We start from the raw sequence: 23902 nt of genomic DNA on the forward strand, positions 1-23902 counted from the left end.
ATATCGAAGGGCTGGCCAGAGCACCAGTCTGAACCTCTGAAGAAGATTTCAGAGCTGCCTGTGGAGGCCAGATTTTCATACCCTCTGATCCGGTTGCGTATCTAGGCCACACGCTGTCCAGATTAGGTACTGCATGCTGGAACAAACAGTCCAGGGATTTTTATACCAGGCTTTTTACTAAGAAGCCCAGCACGTGTTCAGGTTTTTGGATAAGCTAAGGCTGAGCAAAGATACCTATGACTTCAAACATGCACAACATTTCCAAATTATGCAGCTGAATCAGTGGATGACAACAAGGATAGAGATGGGGCAGGGAAAAGAACTCAGGAGCAAAGCAAATGTGTATTACTTGGCTCATCACATAAGCTAAGCAATCTAGGCTGACAAATGGCAGGCTTCAATTTGTGACTATGAACTCTCATCTACAAAGTGTTGGGGGTTTTTTTTGCCAAGGAATGTAATGAGAGCAGTTGGCCAGCACGGTTTAATAGTTGTAAACAATTTGATATTTCACCCAACATAATACAGTATGTCAGAGTGGATTACAATAAAAACAGATTTGGATGGCTCCCTCACAGAAATGTCCCTAAAGCATTCATATGATGAACCTGGGATGAGCAACATAAAATTTGTTTCACACGTGTGAGAAGTTGCAAGCTACATGTGACCTGGCTTGGGTTTGATGGGCCCTCAGTCTGTCTATGAAACATTAGGGGCAATGTTAGGCATACCAAGCAGCCTGATATCAAGGGACAAGTGTGGATGGGGAATGGGTAAATGAGGCTCAAACACGCTAGACATGGCAGCAAGGCCCTGTGTACAACCATGGGGCAGTAGGGAGCATAGACAATGGATGACAGTTGCGTGCTATCACTCATCAGTGTGGACAGCACAAACATTGATGAGAGTGGGGAGGTTGAGGCGGCAGACTGTTGTCACAGGTCTCTGAACAGTACCTGCTTGTCCCCACAGAAAATTTGGAGTGAGGTGCGACATTGAGGGCCTGAAATCCAAGGCTCGCCACTTCCGCCAGCAAGACCCTGACCTGTACCAGCAGGTTAGGGGGGGAGGTGGCCGTGGAGAGATGTAAGGGACTGCTCGTCTATGCAGGCTAAAGGCTGCATTGCTGTGGTTTAGGGTTTGAGGTCTGTGGACGGTTTGAGCAGCTGCTTGTCCTCGGGAGACAACTGCCAAGCTCAGCCCCTAGTTGGCTCAGCTGTGTTAGAGATGTGTGGTATAGGGTTACCTGACGTCTGGATTTCCACGGACATGTCCTCCTTTTGAGGACATGTCCAGGGGTCCAGACAGCTTTTCAAAACCCGGCACTTTGTTTTGAAAAGAAATCGTGTGATGTCATCGTGTCACATGCATGGATGCCTTCCTCCCCAACGAACAGGCAGCATGGGGTGGGGCTGGGGGCAGAGCTGGGGTGTAATGGGGCGGGGATGGGTGGAACTGAGCGGGCCTGAGGGCGGGTCTAGGGGTTTGGATTTTACTGGCGTAAAATCTGGTAACCCTAGTGTGGTATGTGTACCTATAGAGAGAGTGGCCTAGTTGTTAGAGCTGCTGCCTCAGAACTCTGAGGTTGTAAACTCAATCCCAGTCTGTTCCCTGTGACTCTGGACAAGATACTTAACACTCCATTGCCTGAGGTACCATAGATTATGAGCCTGCCAGGACAGATAGGGAAAATACTTAAGAGTACCTGATTACTACTCAATGTATTGTAAACTGCTTTGGGTGAATCTCTTCATGATTAATAAATAAATAAACCTGGCCACCTGGGGGATCCAGAATGGTGAAAACATGTCACCCCCGTGGCATGTGAGCACATAGTAACTATGTCAGTAGCCACAGTGTACCCATTGGTGTACTCATAGTGCCACATTCTGAGGGGCTATAACCCTGTAGTGCAGGGCTACTCAATTCTTGGCCCCCAGGTCTACAGGGAGGGCAGGTTTTCCGGATATCCACAATCAATATGCATAAGAGAGATTTGCATACCAGGAAGGCAGTGCATACAGATCCTTCTCATGCATATTGAGTGTGGATATCCCTGTGGACCTCAAACACCAGAACTGGGTAGCCCTGCTGTAGTGTATCACACGTGGACTGCCTAATGTTCCTTGGATGTGCCTTCACAAGGGACAACAGGATTGTGGATCACTGTGTTCCATTCCCTACCTACTCTCGTATTCTACTCATATCCTAACCCAAATTAAACAGATTCCAGCCAATAAAGAAGGCATTTTCATGAAAGGAGTTACCTAGGAAATTCCCAAGAAATAATGATGTGAACCAGTTTGTAGATTGGGCTCAATTCATAGTGGGTACTGTCATTATCCCTCTCTGTGCCTTGAGTACTATCCCAAGAATGGTGATGAAGAATGTACATGCAGTAATCTTAGTGTTCTGTTGCTATAACTCATGCCAGAGAATGGCAATATATCATCTCTCCAGCCTCAGTACCACATCCACCACTGGAGATGGGGCCACTTGCCTTTGTTGTAGCCCCCCTTTTCAGTGTCAGAAGAGAAGAATGCGGCAGACACAAGTTGACTTTAGCAACTTCCACCATCAGCCTTTTGTGGTGGCCTACAGGCCCAGCCCGCCATTGTCTGGTGATGGAGGTGCAACCTTTGTGGATCACCATGGAAGGGCTTATAGTACTGGTGGAGGTGCTCCAGGCTGAGCTAGCTGCCAGGCAGTATACTCTTCCCCAGCCTCCTCTCCCTCCCCCTTCCAATCTCGGTTAGTGTACCCTTCCCTGTTATTTTTCCCTACTCTACCTACCTTAAGACCCCTTTCAGTTCATATGGAAAATTTGACTTCTTTTCCACTTGATGCCTATTTTATGTTTTGTTTATCCATTTTAAGGCTTTTACTGATTATAATTCTGTTGTAATAGGTATGTCATTCTGAACAGTAGGGTAACCTCCCCATGCTTGCAGGCTATGCAGAAGAAATCTACTCCAAGTTTTTAACTCATCCTCTTTCTACCAAGGACTCTGCTGCCCCCTTCAGTTTTTCCTTTTGCATGCGAGCCGAAAGGTATCTTTCTGACATGATCTATATATTTATTTATTTATTATTTTGGTATTTTTCAGTTTTTGCAATTATCAGTGTACCAGAGCTCCCCATTTTGGGGGAGAACTCTGCCTGCATGAAGAAGCAGATGGGTCTGCAGCTGACAGGTTAATCCCTTGGGAATGGGTTTGGCCAGCATGCAGAGATCTTTGTGGAGCTTGGGGCCTATGCCCCTACTGAATCGCAGGAGCTTGAATGCAGGCTGTTATGCATCCATAGGGCTCTTCAGGATGCAGGCTTCAATTTCTCCTCCCTCCCCCCCCCCCCTTTGCTTGCATGGTTCCGCGAGGGTTGAAGATCAGTCTGACCTTGGTCCAATGGGCAGCCCAAAGATCTCAGCGTTGGAGGAATGGCTGATTGAGGCAAAATTTCTTCTCACATATCTTACTACTTCTTAGAGCTGAGGCAGGCTGCAGTACCTTCAGAGCTATTACAGCCTATAGGCAAAATTGGGGGGAGGGGGGTCTGAAAATCCTGTTTTTAAAGGTTTCTTCCACTTTCTATAGTGTCCTCCACCTCTAAAATCCTGTTTTCTTGGGGAGGGGGAGAGTTACTTTTAGATAAGTCATTTGTGAGGGTTTTTTGTAGCAAAAACGTTGTCATGGCCACCTTGGATTTCTCAATGTTTTTTCAAAGTTCTCAAGAACATTCAAATCACCTGAAAACTGGCAGGGATGGAGTCCTTAGGCTCTTTTACCCCTAATTCATACCAGAGATGTACTAGATGGTCGTTTGAAGAGCACCCTTGCACTATGTGTCATCCAGCAAGTGAAAGGGAAGTGGAAGCATCCAGTTTAGCCTCCCCTTTGGTCTCTAAGGCTTGGGAACCATTGGGGGGGCTTGTCTGCCGAGAGAAAATCCCTTCCAGAGCCCCGGTACAGTGGCAAACCTAATCGCAAGAGTGTGGAAGCTGCGGAGCCCAAAAGACGTAAAGCGGAGTTACCTAGAGGGGACTCACTGCTACCTAGTAATGCCTTTTCTCCTAAATTGTTAATTTGATGTGGAGAGCTTATTTGGATAGTCAGGATACTCATATGAGGTCTGGCAGTGAGCCAGGGGTCACGCAGGGGGGGTTGAACTCCTAGGGTGCACCCACATTACATCTCTTGGGCTCCATGGTTTCCATTATGCCAAAAATGCGTGTATTCCATTAATGGATATCACTGAGAAGCGTTGACACAGTGTGGATCAATAAGGACCTGACTTTCAGAGGGACTTGATTGGCTATACTGCCATTACAAATGCTTACAATCTCCAATCACGGGGTTCCAAACCCCACAGAGTAGTGGCATGAACATTGTGGCGAATATTATAAATATTAATGGTGCAATATGCACTATCCAGCGTATCTATTCTGGGATGTAAGCCCTGAGGGTTTGCAGCATTTAGTGAGTGTTGCTTCCATCCTTCAGGGTTACACAACCAGCACAAAGGACTTCTCTCCTCAATATGCTCAAAAAGTGTCAGGCAACACAAAATGTAGAGATGACTCAGTCATTTGGAAAAAGCAGGGATTGAACCCACAATGTTAAGATCACTGACTTCTATGCTCTAGGCAAATACTCTCACCATTAGGCTACAGCTGCAATATGACATAACAGCTTCTGGTGCCTAGTCTAATGTTTCTGATGTTTGGGCATATGTAGGGCAGTGTCAAGAATGGATGAGGCCTGCAAAGAATATTATACAAGCTACAATACTATTGGTGCAGATCTCAGAGCTCAAGCTTCCCTCTAATGCTAGTAGAGTGATCCTTTTGGAGGGACAATAATGATGCCAATATCCTGGGAACCTTCACCATCCCCATCCCCAAACAATCATGAGCCCAGCCTTGGCACTCCCAAATACAGTGGCCATGTGCAAGACTGCTCTCCCTCCCAGTCCTCAGCTGTAATGCTGTTGCTATAATTCCACACAAAAATGTTATGCGCCCATTTTGTTATATGATATTTGATCAGCTGTCATAAGAACATTCCCTGTTCCCTACACTACATCTGAACAATACTGGATGTTAGAGTTCCAATACTGGTGGTGGACACTGTGCTTGGATGACCTCTATCAACTCCTATATAAATAGCAAAAATAACATGGATATAGTGAAAATCCAATAGTATCAGTCAATCACTCTTTTACAAGGACAGTGCAAGGTAAAGAACAGTGCTTATACACAGGCCAGAACTAATATATCAGGGGAAGAAAACGCCTCAGATGACAAACCTTCCCACCATCCACAGATGGGATTTAAGGTGATCAGGCTAAACCTCATAGGCACAAAAAAAACCACTCCTGAAATTTCAAAACTGGCTCTGTGCAGTGCAAAATAGAGTTAAAGCATTAAAGATAGATGAAAAACAATCAACTTATCTCACAAAACTGACCGGTACACCAATGGTGGCCAGCGTTTCACATTACTGCTACCTCAGGGTGTAACAATTCTGATCTATAACTTTAGAACGGAACTTTCCAAAGTGTCTCCATGCACAAAGTATCTCTATATCAACTCCTACTGTCATCCCACCTGTCTGTCATATCCTTAGTCTTAATTTATTTTATTTATATCTTTTACATTTATCATCAAGCATTGCAATCTTGAAAAAAGATCGGAATATACAAAAAAGAAAAAAGTTAACATATAAATACACCAAAGTGTATATTGGAAATAAAATCAGCTACTTAGTCCACAAAATTTGGAATCAAGAAAGGAAATACATTTCAATAAACTGAACAAAATATTCAAAAATAGAGTAACGGCAAGGGTTATCTACCCTACAGCCGATAGACAGGTCATTCATCAATGGACTAAGAAACCAACCCTTCTTTTGGTCCTAAAAAAAATCTAATAACCGTTTAGGCGCAAAGAAAATAAAATTTTTATTTTGATAAGAAATAAAACATTTTAGCAAAAAAGTAGCCCCAAGGGCCAGGATTCTAGACCACAAAGCCAAGAACTCCTTTCTACGCCTCTGGGTTTTCTGAGCTAAATCTGGAAAAATTCTAACATTTGAGCCCAAACATTTGTCATTTATGTGATGGAAATATAGACGTAAAACATATTCCCTATCACTTTCCAAGGCTAGAGCCAACAAAAGAGTGGTTCTATCTGTAACCACCTTAAGAGAACTTTCTAGAAATAAAGATAAATCAACATTGTCTTTAGATTTTTCCTTAGGAGTTGACTCCCCTTGAGGTCTCCTAATATCCAGATAATAAGCCCTAACAATTGGAGGTAAATTTTCCAATGGGATGGCTAGGACTTCTCAGTAGTATTTTCTCATCATCTCCACTGGGGGGATGATGGGGCATTTAGGAAAGTTTAAAAATCTTAAATTATTTTCAAAGTTCTCCAACTTGCGGGAAATAAATGATCGTTCCTTAACCATTTCCGATTGGACAGTCTTTACTTCCTTCAAACTTTCTTCTTGTTTCTCCAATTTCTCACTTAATTTAAATAGTTGCACTCCTTGCTGTTCCACCTTGAAACAGATAGTTCCATAATCAGTTTTTATAGTTAAAAGACTCAATTTAAGGTTGGCGTCCATTACAGATATGGCCTGCCATAGCGCTTCCATATCAATTTTTTCTGGTCTTTTCAACTCCCCAAAGCTAATGTTGTTCCCTCCAGAAGTTCCTCTCACCTCTGCTTTACTGGTAGTGGGGATTAATTGAACTACTACTCCAACACCTTCTTGCTGGGTTTCCAGTATTGGCGTCCCTCCTCTGCTGGAGTCCAGATTTCCCTCGTCAGGCTGCTGAGCTCCTGCAGTTCCCTGCACTACCAGACTTCTGGGTTGGGGAGGAGTTGACCTCTGCTCCAGGCTCAGAATCGTCCGGGCAGCTCCAGCAACGAGGTCTCCAGAGAACTCCGGGCTCACCTCCGAAGTAGAATGGGTCTCCAAGGCTGAGCGAGCAAAGGCAGCTGAAATCGTCAGCTGACATATATGCTGCGAGGTACTGGACACCGGAGGGTTGGAGCGAACAGTCCCCTTTCTCTTTCCCATTTCGGGTCAGAGTTACACTGCGGTAAGTGAAGAAAAAAAACTCAACTCGCCTCCTGTTCAGGCATCCGTCCTCGATGCCATCTTCTTATCCTCAGTCTTTCTTTTTCCACTGCAACTGTGTAAGGGTGGTGGACCTGCATGGGTAGGGTGAGGTTTGATTAGGAGGACCAGGATTAGGATTGATGTCTCCAGCAGAGAGCAAAAGTAGGAACAAGAGGGTACGGAGATGAGTAGGAGAGGCACAGTGACAGCGCTGCAGACAAGATGCACTCAGACAGAATGAGGATGGTTGAATGAGAAGAAGAAAATGCTGAAGTTGCAGAGCTAAGAAGGTGAAAAACAGAAGGGAAGGTGAGGTGATGAATTCAGAAGGTCTTGAGGAATATAGCGGTTTGAGATGGAGAAAAAGATTGGGGAAAGTCATTATCAAGAGAAGACAGTGCAATGGAATCTAAAGGTGTCAATTCCGTGCCATTCATAACTACCTGGATGAGGATCACAGCATTTCCTGCTTCATGCGTTCATCACATCCTAGCTAACCTATTGCAATGTTGTTTGCTGGTATAAACTCTTCAGAGATCAAACCTCTCCAAGCTGTTCAAAATGCAGCTGTGGGTCTAATATGGCATGCACATAAGTAAAACCACATGACCCCTTTATTTTTCTATCTTCATTTGCTCCCTGTACAGCATAAAAGCATAGAGTGCAATTTAAAATGTTGGTTCTGGCTTACAAAATTGTCTGTTCAGGTACTTTCTCCTATCTATCTTCTGTAATTATCATGCATACACTGACTTGAGATCCCTGTTCATTATATGATTATCACCTTGTCCTAGTGAACCAGAAAAAGGGAAATAGTATATAGAAAAGCCAATAATAAAGTATAAGTCTTAAATCAGAAAAATAAATACTATACAAAACTGCTTAGGAATCAAGACACAGCAAAGATTTTTCAAGGTACACAAGATTATTATAAACAAAATCATTTTAAACAGTTAAAAACCATATGCTCAGACAGGCATGAAATACAGCCCTACCAAGGACAAAAACAACCCAATCCAATCATAGCAACGTGGAAAAACTCCAAATGTATGAACTGTGCTGCAAAATCTAAGAAATATGAAAACATATTCAAATATATTTAAAAATCCCATTTATCTTATGCAAAGTGTCCAAAATATCAGACGTGCACTTCAGTACAGCAGTGCTAGGATCATTATTTAACTCAAAGTTTCAATATACTCCTGCATAGTCCGTGTTTTAAGGGCTTATTCAGGGAGAACGTAACAAAAATCCTTCAAACTGCTGTACAATGTATAGTTCTGATATAACAAAATCGAAAAGCAAGATATAAAAATATGTCAGAGAACCAATATATTCCAAACAAAATCAAATCAAAATGTAAACTTTGGCGCTAATTATTCATTTCACAGCATCACAGTGTGGACAGCATTCAGCCGTCAAAAAGGCACCACTACATCAAAGTGGTGGGAGTTTTATTTTTATATTTGAATATACAATACTCATATTTCATATTTCTGCACACTCGTAGGCCCGGATTCTAATAACGGCATCCTGAAGTTAGGCGGCGGTAGGCGTCCTACCACCGTCTAACTAACTAATTTGGGACACACTTTTTTTTTTTTTAATTGTTGCGGCAAACGGCCCCTATGTTGAAGGCCTATGGAAGTATCTAGGCATGCCTAAGGATGCCTGAGGCCGGTGTGGGCATGGTTTATGCTGTAAGAGACCTTAGACATCCTTAGGTGACCTTAGCCACTTCCGTAGGCACAAGTCAGGCCCTTAAATGTAGGCCTGTAAAATGCTGGCCTACATTTAAAGTGCCTGGGCTAAAAATGGCTGCGATTCTTTAAATAATGCCAGTGCGTGATTGACAAGCGATCGGCGGAAGTTTGTAAAATTCAGGCCTTAAGAGTTTTTCCATGTTGACAAGATTAGATTGGGTTAAGGTGTTTTTGCCCTAGGGTTGGGTTATGGCAGTGTTTAATTTGTAGACAAAAATGAAGTGGAGCTGTGAGTGTGAACCAGGGGACGGGGTGGGCCAGGAGCAAGTATGGAGTAGGGAACAGAGTGGTTGTTCTTTGTTCTGCCTCAGGGTAACATCCCACCTTCCTTCTTTCCTTGAAAACTGCCTGCAACATAACACCTCTGGCACGGAAGTCTGAAAAGAAGTGGTGGAACTGTGTTCCAGGCCATTCCCCCAGAAATGAAGCCCTGGGTTAAGGTACATCAGGCCCATCTGAGCACATAGGTTTCTCCTGCTTAAATTATTTCAGATCCAATATACAAAATGATTTAAACTAAATTGCTTGTCTGTGGCTACCCATAGATATTCAGAGGCATTTAACAGATAGTGCAGCTTGAAATACGCCCAAGCTAAAACTATTTTTTAGTCTTTCGCAGGACAGGTTTGGTAGGGTTACCAGACATCCGGGAAAACACGGATATGTCCTCCTTTTAGAGGACTGTCCGGGTACCCAGATGGACTTTCTAAAACCCATCAGTTGTCCGGGTTTTGGAAAGCTCGGGCCATATGTGGAGGGCCTCTGAGCATGCGTGGATGACGACACACACATCCGCACGTCCTCGGAGGCCCCTGGACATGGTCCGGATATCAGGAATAATGAGACAAGACTTTGAGGGGGCAGAGCTTGGGGCAGGCCCAAAGGCAGAATAGGGCATGGCCAGGCATTCATGATTTTGTCAAGAAAAATATGGTAACCCTAGGGTTTGGCACATAGCAGGTTAAATGAGAAATTCAGCACTTAACCAGCTAGGATAACTGCATTAATTGGACCATATAAAACACAGTCCCATCTTTATGCAGTTCACCTTAGCCGGTTTCTTGCTGAATATTGCACTTAATAAAACCCCAAAACAGCCACAACTACTGGCCTTTTTGCAGCTTCTTTTTAGTGTAAAAATAGTGCTCAGAATATTTAGATAAGAGACCGCAAACGGGGTCATGCCCCTAATCGTATGCCTCTTTCATTCAATCACGGCACTTTTCAGCTAATTTATTCTGCAATGTTGTCCACTATTGCCATCTATGTATGAAATACGCAGTATACTTATCTGTTAGATTCATGTGGATTTTGACACGTTTTGCCATAAAGCTTCCTCGAACACCAAAGATAAAGCAATAGAAATCCATCTTAAATCACATAGCTAGTATTTAAAATATACCTGAAGAGGGAAAAATACCTCAGACTCCCTTTAAATCAGGGGTGTCCAACCTTTTGGCTTCCCTGGGCCGCATTGGCCGAAAAAAATGTTTCTGGAGCCACATAAACGCTGCAGCAAGACAGAGGAGGGAGCCGGCAAGACGGTAAATGCCCAGGGGCAGCAGAGGAAAACACTGCATCGCCCTCGACCGAGGCTGCACAAAATACTTCAAGGGGCCGCATGTGGCCCTCGGGCCGCAGGTTGGACACCCCTGCTTTAAATCATTTCAAACAGCCAAAGCTGATCAATTGAATGGGATAGCCATGTAATCGTCTGTGACCTCACTGTTTGAGCTGTGTGTAGCATTGCATTCTCTCATATTTGTAGCTGGCTAATCTTTTACTGCTGATTTTTGGATTTTTTTATTATTCTGTTGCTGTGAATTTCTGTGCTTTCTCAAAAAAAAAACCCAACACCCCAACAAATTCAAACTTTTTCTTATTCTGAACTTGTGCACACAGCTTAGACCAGTGGTCTCAAACACGCGGCCCGGGGGCCACACGCGGCCCGCCAGGTACTATTTTGAGGCCCTCGATATGTTTATCATAATCACAAAAGTAAAATAAAGCAAGTTCTTGATCATATGTCTCTTTAGCTATAAATTACAATATTCTTATTAAGACTTAGCCAAAAGGAAAGATTTATAAACGATAAAGAGTTTTATGTCATGCAAAATTGTCATTTCTTTAATAAGACATTAACTATTTTTTCTGAGGCCCTCCAAGTACCTAGAAACCCAAAATGTGGCCCTGCAAAGGGTTTGAGTTTGAGACCACTGGCTTAAACTAACTTTTCAAAACTGTTAAATCTCTATGTACTGCCAGCCTTGGTGGAAACTAGATATTTATCAGTGGCCCTTCTAATATTTCTTTTTTTTTAAGTATTTTTATTTCTTTTTTTTAAAGTATTTGTGTTAGCCTCCTCCCCCCTCCTTTTTTTTTTTTTTTTGTTTAGAGGCAGGCTCTATTGCAGAGTTATAGAAAGGTGTTTTAATAGAAAATAACATTGCAGATAGGTTTCATAGCTAACACAGCTCACACATCTCTGGTTACTTAGGCCCTCACACTCACCCCTCACCTCACCCATCCCTGTGCTTTCACAACCTACAGTATATACCTAATACTCACCTGCTTGGTTCTCTGATGAATTAAGGACATATTGTCCCACCCATCACAGGGTTTGCTACTGATAACTATTCTTGATTATTGGGTTATCTATATATCAGTCAGTTCTCATACCAACCAATCAGGATGACTTTTATTCAGTGCAGTCATTGTGGTGCTTTAGTTCCAAGGCATGCTTTCTGGAGACTTAAGGCTAGCCCCATCTGTCTTCAGCTTTCTAGTATGAAGGAAGAGCTTTGTAGGGTGACGGGACAATCGTGCGCCAGACACCAGTGCGCCGACAATCGAGCGTTGACAATTCGGTGCAAGATACAAGCGCACTGCGGAAAAACTTAGTTTTAAAGAGCTCCGACGGGGTGTGTGTGGGGGAACCCCCCACTTTAATGCATACTGTTTGTGCTGCCGTTGGGGGTATGTGGGGGGTTCAACCCCCCACATTATAGAGAAAACTGAACTTTTCCTGAAAAAAATCTGAAAAAGTTCCATTTTCTCTATAATGGAGGGTTCCAACCCCCCACCCCCACCCCCACCCCCACCCCCACCCCCCCAACAGCAGCACGAACACTATGCAGTATAGTGGGGGGGTTCCCCATTCACACCCCACTTCGGAGCTCTTTAAAACTAAGTTTTCCCGCAGCACGCTGGTGTCTTGCGCTGAATTGTCTGCCCTCCATTGTCAGCGCGCGACTGACTATGAACCCTTTGTAGTCTTAAGCAGGAATTGGGTGCAATCAAAGCAGCTTCCATCACTCCGCAGAGTCATATCAAATTACCACCACTGACTCAAAGAATAGCAATCAAGGAATAAATGGATCACAGTAGGGTCAGGTAGACTGCAACATGTGACACAGAAACATCCACCCTCACAGTTGCACCTACAGAATTCTTTTGCTCCATTAGAGCATTGCAGAGCTCAAGAAAGAACTGAAATGGAACCAAAATCAGTGACGGTAACTCATGAAGAAAAACGCCCACAAAGGAAAAGTAAAAAAGTTAAATTCAGAAAATTATTACTCTTAGGGGATTCCATCATCAGAGGCATTAACCTTGGAACACAAGGCAAGGACATTTACATACATACATAGTACACTACACCAGGGCTGGCTTTAGATATGCTGGGGTCTGGGGCAGAAATTAAGGAGGGGACCCCTGATCCTTTATCCTCCCTTCCTGCCATTACCACCACACATTTAAACAATTTTAAATGACTTCTTCACACACAAAACACAGACAGACCTTTACCAAATACAGAACTGGGAAGCTCAAGAAATTAAACTCAGCACGAGAAAGGAAAACAGATATACACACAAGAGTCCTGGGCCCAGGATCTCCTAAAATTAGCCACCTCCCTTGCCGATAGGGATTCTGAAGCCATGCCAGTTGAAGACCACCTTCTCTAGTCTGGCAGCCAGAAATCTCCAAGCTCTGCTTGGAGAGCTCTGGCTAAGGAACTGAAGGAAGAGGTCTTCAGCTGACAGGACTTTGGGATTTTCCATCAGCTTAGGTATTTATATTTTGCATTTGGGGAAGGACAGGGAGAAAATGTGGTGGTCATCTGTTTTGATCTCAGGGCCACTGCCCACCCTCCCTCCTCCCCCTTCCCCAATCAGCTGTCTGCTAAACCAAAGATCTGTGATAAACATATCCCAAAGCTAACATATTCCGGTTAATAAATTTAAAATAAACACTTTTTCTACCTATGTTGTCTGTACATTTTTTTTCCCATCATGTTGATCCCATTTTGTCACTTCTGCTTTCCTGTATCTTCTAAATTCTCTTTTTAGTGGTTGCTGTCCATATGTCTTTTCTCCTCTCTCCTGTCTTGTTTCATTCCCTCTCTACACCTGTCTTTGATATACAGTACTGATCTTTCCTTTTTAGCTCTTCCTACCCTTTTTTTTTTCCTGCCTCTCCATTCACTCAAATTTCACCCTTATTTTTACTTTTTATCTTCCTAACAACTTTCCTTCTCCCTTTCTCATGCTCCAGCTCTCCCATTTCCCATCTCACTCCTTTCCCAGTCTCCTGTATCCTTCTATCTACTCCCCATTACCACATTTCTACCATTGTACACTTCTCCCTCTGTGTTCACTGTGATTGGGGATTAACAGACCCACAAATAACTTTTTCATATGTTATTCGCTGTTTTCTGTTAAAAACCATCATGAATATGGTGAAACCGCAAATAACATGGTGGGAAACCAGGCCTGTTTCTGAAGGAGAGGCATAACACAGTGAAGAAAGTGCTGGGAATCAGAGATTTCTCTATGCAAGATGATGTAATTTGGGGGGAGGAGCCAGCAAGCTAAAAACCACAAATAATCAAAACCACGATTGCTGAAACCAAGAATATGGAGGGAGAGTTGTACTCACTACTTTCTCACTGTTGTCTCACTCATCTTCTTCTCATCCCCGTTTTGACCTCTTCTACATGATTCCACCATTTCCAGAATCCTACTCCCTCTCTCCACTCTTGTCAGGCTATATCTTCCTGTCTCTTTCTCCCCATCCCCTAGCATCTTTTTATCCCACTTCTCTTCCCTCCTGCCCTCCCATCTCCATCTCTCCTTCTCCCCTCCACAAGGTCCAATATTTCTCCCTCTCTTTTCCCGTTCTTATTCCCCCCCCCCTTGATGTTGAACAATAGGATGGAGGGGAAAAGAGAGATGCTGCATCTCTCTCACCTTTCTACCCCTAGAACTAACATTTCTCCCTCCCTCCTTTCCATCACCAGGTCCCTCTCCCTTTCTTTTCCCAACTGCCCTCCCATCCCATCTCTATGCCTCCCTCTCTCCCTCCCTGATCCACCATCTCTCCATTTCTCTTCCCAACTATCCTATCCTCCCATCCTATATCTTTCTCTCCTTCCCCCAGGTCCACCATCTCTCCTTTTCTCTTCCCAACTGTCCTCTCTTCAAATGGCTCTTTCTCTCCCTCCACACCCCCAAATCCCACATCCAACTTCTCTGCTTTTCTCTTCTCTCCCTCCAGACCATTACCCACCATCTTTCTAAATCTTCTCTGTTTCTGGACCCTACAAGTTCTTATCCTCCACGTCCCCTCCCCCACCCCCAGTCTGTCACTTTTTAAACCCCTGCCCCATTCTGTTTTAAAAAATAAAAGCCAGCTGGTCCAGAGGGCTTCCTTAGACCAGCATGCCTTTCCACTTCCTTTGGTGCCGGTCCAACATTGCCCTCGCCTTCCCTGTCTGACAAACTGACTGCAGCTGTGGCTGTGGCCTTCTCCGTAGTAGCCCAACAGGAAACAAGAAATTGAATCATCAGGGGCAGACTGCGGCAGAAGGAAAGCATAGAGGAGGCCACAGGCCACAGACTTCAGAATCACAGCCGCGGTGAGTTTGTCATCAGGATGGGGAAGGCAAGAGCAATGTCAGACCAGCGCCCAAAGAAGGGGAAAGGCATGCTGGCCTGCAAGGACCCCCAGAGCTGTGGGGCCCAGGATAGTTGCCCTGTTTGCCCCTCCCCCTAAACACTGGCCATGCACTACGGATTGTTCTATCAAGTAGCACATAATGGGGGAAGTTATCAACGTGGGCTACTGTTAAGTCAGGTTATTTTACCATAAGGGCCCATTTTATGCAATGAAACTCCTGTACTATAACAACCTGACTAGTGATAAAATAAACTGACTTAACATAACCCACATCAATAATGTTCCCCCCTAAGGCTGGATTCTATAAACGGCACCGTAAGTAAGGCAGCGATAGGCGTCCTACCGCCGCCTAACTTAATTGCTTTATTTGATTTTAATCAGCACGGAAATTGCCCGCACCGTTAAAAAAACAAAAAGTAGGCACCGGCATCTAAGCATGGCGGGGGTGGAGATAACTTTAAGCGTCGCTATGCGTATTTCTCCTTCAAATTTAGGTCAGGTAATAAAGGTCTGTAAAATCTGATCTAAATTGCCAGCACCTATGCTTTTATTTTTTTTTTTAAATCATTTTTATTAAGGAGTCAACAAGAGAAACCAACGAAATACAAGAATAAAGGAAAGGGCATCCAGCGAAAATAACACAATGTGCACTAACAAAAAAACACTAAGCACGACCTATGCTTTTCAGTAGCCATAATTCTGTTAACGGTGCCTTTGTATGATTGACATGTGACTGGTGCCGTTTTTGAAGGCACTGGCCAATGTAGGCGTCATTTACATAATCCAGGCCTAAGCGCATTATCAGGTAACTTTATGAGCATACAGGTGGGCAGGACATGGGTGTTCTCCTCCCACCTCTATTTACATATGAAGCTTATGGAATATTGTAATTTATGCATGTGACATGTAGCATTTAGGTGCGCTATTTACGCCTGCCATTGATTTGGCACAAGTATGCCTCATTTTGTGCGCACAAATGCAGGTTTATGCCTGCATTATGTATTGTATACAACTGTCATTATAGAATTGGAACTCAGCATGCATCATCAGGGCGCCTAACACGTGGTGCCCATTTATGAAATTGCTCTCGTAGTTTCCATGATAGTATTCTCTCTTCAGAACGAAGAAGGCGCTTTTGTATTTTGATCATCGGAGATTAAGATTGACAACTGCATCCAGATTCACCTAACAAGGTTGATCCAGTCTGGGTCTACTCCATTACATGCTTGTAGTCTTGCTTTTTTTGTAGGAACTGCAATGGGAGGATCAGAACTACAAGTCCCTGCATGCAATGAGGTAAATCCAAGAGTAGATCAACCCTGTCAGGTGAATCTGTATCTAGTTGGCAACCCTGTCAGAGATCCTCTTTAAATGTGCTATTCACCAGAATAGATGAAATCGTATTTAATCATAATACACATAGGATTGCTGAAGGCAATACTCTAATGTTATTGCAAAAGGTAGAAAAAAAAGCTCTCCATAACCTACTTTGTACAAGGAAACAAAAATGGCTGCCCTATTTCCATAGTGATGCTCCTCCTGCTGCAGTAGGTCATGGCCTGTGCTTAGCTTCCCTGTTTAGGGCACAGGTGCAAGAGAGAAAACCGCATGGACAATAGCTAGAAATGCAAATAAGCTTATTGAAATTACAAATACCCAGAATCCAATTTTAGCCCTGCCAGAGTACAATAACAGCTGTGAAGGCAGAAAATTGCTTTCTGAGACCAGCCTCCTGCAGTGCCCACTTAATCCATCAGGCCAGCAGTACCAAAGCAGACTCAGACACTGCTGGCTTACTCTGCTAGGACCAGCTTCTTCTGCCAGGGGAGCAGGAGCAGTCCAGTCCATGTTCAGCTAGTTCGAAGCTCACTCTGCCAGGCCAGCAGTGGTTGCCAGGTTACCTCATCCAGTGCTGAGCTGACACGATTTGTAATATTTACTTCTCTCTCTCCAGCTATGAAAAACCTGTTTACAGTCAAACCCTCATAACTCACTAATGATCGGCATTTTTCATAGCACTGGATTATTAATTAGCTCAATGATCCTTGCAGATGCCTCTCTGCAACTGATAAATCTCCAGGCTCTCCCCTTTCCCTGTCCATTTCTCAGGTACCCAGGAGCTAGAATAATTATGCACCTTTATATCTGATTCACTTTTAAGATGCGCAACCCACTCCAGCTCTTTGTGCCGACTGCTCAGCTGTATGCTTGTGGCACCATGGTCCATGAAACAAGAAAATGATACAGTTAAAAAAAAAATAGCTTTCATGCTAACACAGAGTTCCACCCAGCGTGTGCTCAAAAGAGAAATAAATCATTTGTGCTATTTGTCTGAACAAGGTCCCTAAGATTTAACCAGGATACACTCGGTGGGCAGTTTGATGGCATGTTAAATAGACAGAGTCTATATTGGCAATGAACAATCTTTTGACAAACAAGATAGTAAACTTTTGCTTACCTATATGTAACTACCTTGTTTTTGAGAAAAGTCGATAGTCTGCTATTGAGACAAACATGGAGGAAGCCACTGCTTGCCCTGGGATCGGTAGCATGGAATGTTGCTACTATTTGGGTTTCTATAGGAAAAAAGGAGAGTAATAAGATGATCATAAAAAATATATAAATATATATCTCATATTTCCATCATAATACGCGGAAGTTGTTCCTTTCAAGAAATTTTTAAGTATTTATCAAAATCTTTAACATACTACACTTTGATTTTCTAAAAATTCTCATTAAACATTAAATATGCTATGGGGGATGAGCACACACTTTTGATTTAAAGATAGGGAGGGTGGAGTGAGCATGTATGATTAAAAAACAGAGCACAGGATGCGGACCTGAAATGATATCTAGATCATAGGAGGTCCTATGATCTGAGTTCTTAAAATTTATGACATGCTCATCCCCCATAGCATATTTAATGTTTAATGAGAAATTTAAAAAAATCAAAGTGTAGTATGTCAAAGATTTTGATAAATACAGGTACTTAAAAATTTCTTGAAAGAAACAATGTTCCATGTATTATGATGGAAATATGAGATATATATTTATATATTTTTTATGATCATCTTATTCCCCTCCTTTTTTCCTATGCCAACCTTTTGATAAGGGTAAGATGTTAGCTTGAGAGCCTGTGTCTGACTATTCTATATTTGATATATTACTATTTGGGTTTCTGCCAGGTACTTGAATTGGCCACTGTTGGAAACAGGATACAGGGCTAGATGAACCATTGGCCTGACCCAGTATGGCTATTCTTATGTTTTTATTGATAGGTTGTGACTCTTATTTTAGAAGTCCTATTCACGATACACACATATAAATACCAGCATTTACACGTGTATATCGAATAAATGTTGAATCCCCAATTGTAAAAAGCTGAGATTTACAACTATGCTGGAGGGTTAGGCAGGAGGAATGCTATAGCCTGTATCTGGGCACCAAACTTTAGGCCCCTAAATGCAGTGCGATGATTACTAATTTTATAACTGAATATGAGCACCAAGATTCAGTTATAAAATAGTAGTGTAAAATGTCTAGAATTCATCACGCCCATTTATGCTGTGTCAATAGCAGGTGTAAGCAGGCGCATCTGTATGTGACAATAATACAGAAAATCTGTATGTGATAATTTACAGTATCTTGTAAGTAGCGCAAGTAAATCTTATTTCATCTAGTTCCATCCATGCTTCACCCTTTTGAACAACCCCATGCATTTATACGCTAAGCAAATTGCATGTGTCATGTTTAGAATAGTGCTGAGTCAGCCAGCACTTAGGCACAGAAGTGTACACTTACCTGCATAAGTACTAATATTCTATAAATTAACACACACAATCGGCGCCATGATTATCATTTATTAATTTTATATACAATTTATTTCATTAACAAAGACAAAGCAGTTTACATTAAAATAAAATAATATATAAATAGGAAAGGAAGAAAAGAGAGTGCCATAAAATTCAACTGGAAAGCACACCTTGCACTCAAGTAAGAGGACATAACTATGTACTGTCTCCCTCTCCCTACCCCCATCTCTCACTCTAGCGCTCATTGCGGAACGCAAATAGACTAATAATTAAAGCAAATAGGTAAGCTTTTAGGGATGTCCTTAAAGAAGCCGAGCAATGGAGTTTAAGGCTGAACTCAATTCAACATGGGGAGGGGGGTACTTTTGGAAAGGTATTGGCCAGGGACCAACAGAATCCAGGTCCCTAGTATGTTTGGTTCTGGTTTTCAGGTCTTTGAATGTTGGAGGGAGAGGGGAGGGGACGGGGTTAGAGGCTTTTTCTGTATTTTTTTAAAAAAAGTGGCTGGTGGTTCCTTTTCTACATTGTGGTCGTTGCTTTATTGTATTTGTTCTCGTCTGTGTTTTCCTGATTTTTTGGGAAGTTTTGCTATCATCAATAAAAATGTTTATATCTAAGGCTGAACTCAGAGTAGAGTTCGAAGAAATAACTTGTTCATCTAAAGACAGAGCCTAAACTAAACTAAACCTTAGGTTTGTATACCGCGCCATCTCCATGGTCATAGAGCTCGGCACGGTTTACAGGGATTGTAATGAGAAAGGAACTCCAGGGAAAGGGTTAGATGAAGATCGGAGGAAAGAAGAGTGTTAGAGAGCTAGGATGTCAGATGAGGAGGGAGTGGTTAAATTTTAGAGAAAAGCCAGGTTTTCAGATGTTTACGGAAGGGTTGGAGAGCACTCAGGTTTCGAAGAGGGGAGGTAAGGTTGTTCCAGAGCTCGGTGAATCTGAAGAGGAGGGAAGTCCCCAGTTTTCCTGGGTGGGAAATGCCTGAAAATTGTCATAGAATGAATCGCATACAGAAGGTAAAGTGGCTAAGTCAATATGATGTACATGTATTGTCCACTCTTTAATTGCCTCAGTTGGGGAGGAAATATCTAATCTAATGTTCGATTTCTGGGTTGCTCTGCTTTATGCCTATCTAGGTTCAAGGCCACTTACAAAGAAGTTTACATTACGTTTAAGAGTTATAGCAATGAAATATAAAATAAGCAGTATAATAGTTACCAGAGACTGGAGATGTATTAAGCATTCAATAGAGGGGAACACTAATATTGACGGAAAAAAAATTGACAGAAATGGTCAGTCCAAGAAAATGGAGTGGTCCTAAAAGGAGACAGAGTGACATCGGACGTTTTATGTGTGATGAGCAAATCCAGAGTAGGCCCTGCTGAATGTTTTGGTCAATGTACAGTACATGCTGATGCAAACCTAAATCAAAAATAAAACTGGAGAAGTGAGTAGCACGAGAATGATTTAAGGAGTCCATGCGAGTATTAAAATCCCCTAAGATTAAAATATTAGGGAATTTAATCGCTGCATCTGCTAAAGTTTGATAAACTTGTTCCCATTCCTCTGCTTTCAACTGAAAATATAAAAGGAAGTACCAAATTAAACTTCTATATACAGTAATTCATGATGTGGAAAGTCTGAATTAGGTAATTCTTTAATTTTTAAGACTGTAGGAAAAATCAAGGTCACTCCTCCTCCACGTTTGTTACAGTGGGAGAAGAAGACTACCAAATAATTAAGCGACAAGCCATCAGAATAGATAAGCCTCTTCTCCAAAACAAAACCATGTCTCAGTCAGACAAAGGAAATCTAAATGTTTAGCAAATATTAGATCATATATTGATGATGTTTTCTGCTTGAGAGAATGACAGTTCAGTAATTGAAATTAAAATTGAGTATCTACTGGAGCTTTCATGGAAAATGGTATACAAGGATGTAGGAAACCTACATTAGAGAATGACACGGTGGCGGTTTACCCGCGGCCACCGCATTTTAGCCGCGGGTCACCGCCGAAAACGGGGAAGAAAACTAGCAGTCGCTGCGGCGACGGGGACAAGGCCATTCACCGCCCGCGGGGCGGTGAATGGGTCTTGTTCCCGCAGTGAGGCATGAAGGATCGCGCGGTCCCCGCAGCTCACACCCGCCTGCCCAATCGACTCTAGTGTTTAGCCAGCTCTCTCCCTTCTCCTCACCTTAGTTTGTAGATTTTCTTTTTCGGCGACCCGCATGCTATCAAAGAGCCGCTGCTGCTCAGTTTCGATCTTCTGCTCTGACGCAACCGGAAACAGGAAGTTGCAGCAGAGCAGAAGATTGAACACTGAGCAGCCGCGCGTGTGCGGCTCTTTGGGAAAGCGTGCAGGTCGCTGAAAAAGAAAGCCTGCTAAATAAGGTGAGGAGAAGGGAGAGAGCTGGCTAAACACTAGGATCGATTGGGCAGGCGGGTGGGGGCTGCGAGGACCGTGCGATCACCCGTGTTCCCGGCTCAGACTGTAAGGAGGGAGTGAAAGGGAAAAGGATTCTGGGCCAAGGTGATGAAAACGGAAAGAAAAACCCACAGCAGGAAAGAAAGGGAAGGACAGGCAGGTGAGCCAGATGCTAGAAGCAGGGGGGGGGGGGGAAGAAAGAGGGAAAAAAGCTAGATGGGGTTGAAAAGAAGAGACACACTGGTATGGAAGAGGAAGATAGGGGAAATCTGGACACAGGAAGGTAACAGAAAGAGGGGAAATTATGTGCATGGGGCATAGGGACAGAGACAAAAAGGGGACATGCCATGGGGATGGTATATGGACACAGGGGGGGGCAATGGCAGATACATAGGGGAGATATTAGAAAAGTATATAAAATCGTACCCGTTTGAGGCTTTTATGTATGCAGCGGTGACGGTGACGGGGCGGTGAATGGGGTTGCAGTGGCGGTGACGGGGCGGTGAATGGGGTGGCAGTGGCGGTGACGGGGCGGTGAAGGGAATGACAGTGACGGGGCGGTGCAGAGGATGGTGAGACAGGGACGGGGACCAATTTTTTCACCGTGTCATTCTCTAACCTACATTTCTTCATTGATTGAATTTAAGAGGCGCAGGTGGGTTATAGAAAGGGGAGTGGGGTATATACATACGAAAAAAGGATGTGATTTGGTGCAACAAGGGTGGAACCAATAGTTTAAATCAGGGGTCTCAAAGTCCTTCCTTGAGGACCGCAATCTAGTCGGGTTTTCAGGATTTCCCCAATGAATATGCAAGAGATCTATATGCATGCACTGCTTTCAATGCCTATTCATTGGGGAAATCCTGAAAACCCGACTGGATTGCGGCCCTCAAGGTGGGACTTTGAGATCCCTGGTTTAAATGATTTAAACAACCAGGAGAGTGTGTTGAGAGTGTGGCATAGTGGTTAGAGCTACAGCCTCAGCACCCTGAGGTTGTGGGTTCAAACCCCACTCTGCTCCTTCTGACCTTGGGCAAGTCACTAATCCTTCACTGCCCCAGGTACATTAGATAGATTGTGAGCCTGCTGGGACAGATAGGGAAAATGCTTGAGTACCTGAATTGTAACCCATTCTGAGCTCCTTTGGGAGGATGGGCTAAAAATTCAAATAAATTAAATTGCCTGTCTAGGGCTAACTGGGTGTATTCAGTGGCATGTAACTGGTTAGTGCCCAATGCAAGATCAACTGTTTAGGGGGTATTCCAGGGTTGGAGTCAGCATTTGGCTAATTAAGTGCTAATATTCAGCACTTAAAATTAACTGCATAAATAGGACCACATAAAAAGTCAGTAGGAAGTTCACTATAGCCAGTTAAGCGCTAAATATCACACTTAACCAGCTATGTTGTTGCTGGCCCCATATACCCAGAAATTCAATGCTGGAGCCCAGACACGGTCTGGCATTGAATTTCCAAGGATAACAATGGCAGTGATCAGCAAAACACTGACCACCGCTAGGTGAATATCGGACCCTACATGTGTATTTTTCATTTCAGAGATCAACATCAGGATGCACAACTGCTCCTGGTATATAGATTTTTGTAAACATGCCTGCTTTTTGGCCATTGATAGACAGGAAGGATTGAAGAGGTAACCTTTAAATCCTCCAGTGGGTTTCCCCCCCCCCCCTCCAATTCAAAAATGATTGTGCAGAGAGATTGTGGCCTCTGGACTTAATTATCAGCATTTAGATGTCTATGTTTCAAAAATAAAAGACATACACATTTAAGCGTCAGCACTTACACGACTGTGCTCTAATTCATTGGTTCCCAACCCTGTCCTGGAGGAGCACCAGGCCAATCGTGTTTTCAAGCTTGCCCTAATAAATATGCATGAGAGAGATTTGCATATAATGGAAGTAACAGGCATGCAAATCTTCTCCATGCATATTCATTAGGGCTATCCTGAAAACCCGATTGGCCTGGTGGGCCACCAGGACAGGGTTGGGAACCACTGCTCTAATTGACAACACATAGATGTCACATAGATGCCAAGTTGCCTCTGTTGATGTTTTAGACATTGACATATGTAAAAATGGTTGCTCCTGCTGCATATAGCTGCATATAGAATTCTATGAAAATTTTGTGATATTTTTGCAAATTTTAAATTAATAAATATGTACAATATTTCTAATTTTGCAATTTGAGTACATTGCTCTGATATTATAGTATTTTTCTGTGGTATATACTCTTTAGGGATTTCTTTTTCTTATCTTTGAAAACACTATTATGGCAATAACTGAAAACTGGAGCACTTAAGAAATTGAAATGATCACCAGCAGCATGTAGTGCAGGGGTGTCCAATGTCGGTCCTCAAGGGCCGCAGTCCAGTCGGATTTTCAGGATTTCCCCAATGAATATACATGAGGTCTATTTGCATGCACTGCTTTCATTGTATGCAAATAGATGTCATGCATATTCATTGGGGAAATCCTGAAAACCCGACTGGATTGCGGCCCTCGAGGACCGACATTGGACACCCCTGATGTAGTGACTCTACCCACTGCTCACACCAGCTTAGGTTTTCCCCTCTGACATAACTTCCTGGTCCTGTGAACAAAATCACAGAGCATATACATAAGCATGGATTAATGAGACAAAGCCAACATGGATTTAGTCAAGGGAATATTTGCCTCATCAATCTGCTACTTGTTTGCTATGTTTATTGTGCGTGCTTTGCCATGAATTTGAAATTGTATTATTACTGTATATCCTGGTTATGTCTGTTTTTTTAAAGTTGTAAACCGCATAG

This window comes from Geotrypetes seraphini, chromosome 3, assembly GCF_902459505.1.
Source record: "Geotrypetes seraphini chromosome 3, aGeoSer1.1, whole genome shotgun sequence".
Lineage (NCBI taxonomy): Eukaryota > Metazoa > Chordata > Amphibia > Gymnophiona > Dermophiidae > Geotrypetes > Geotrypetes seraphini.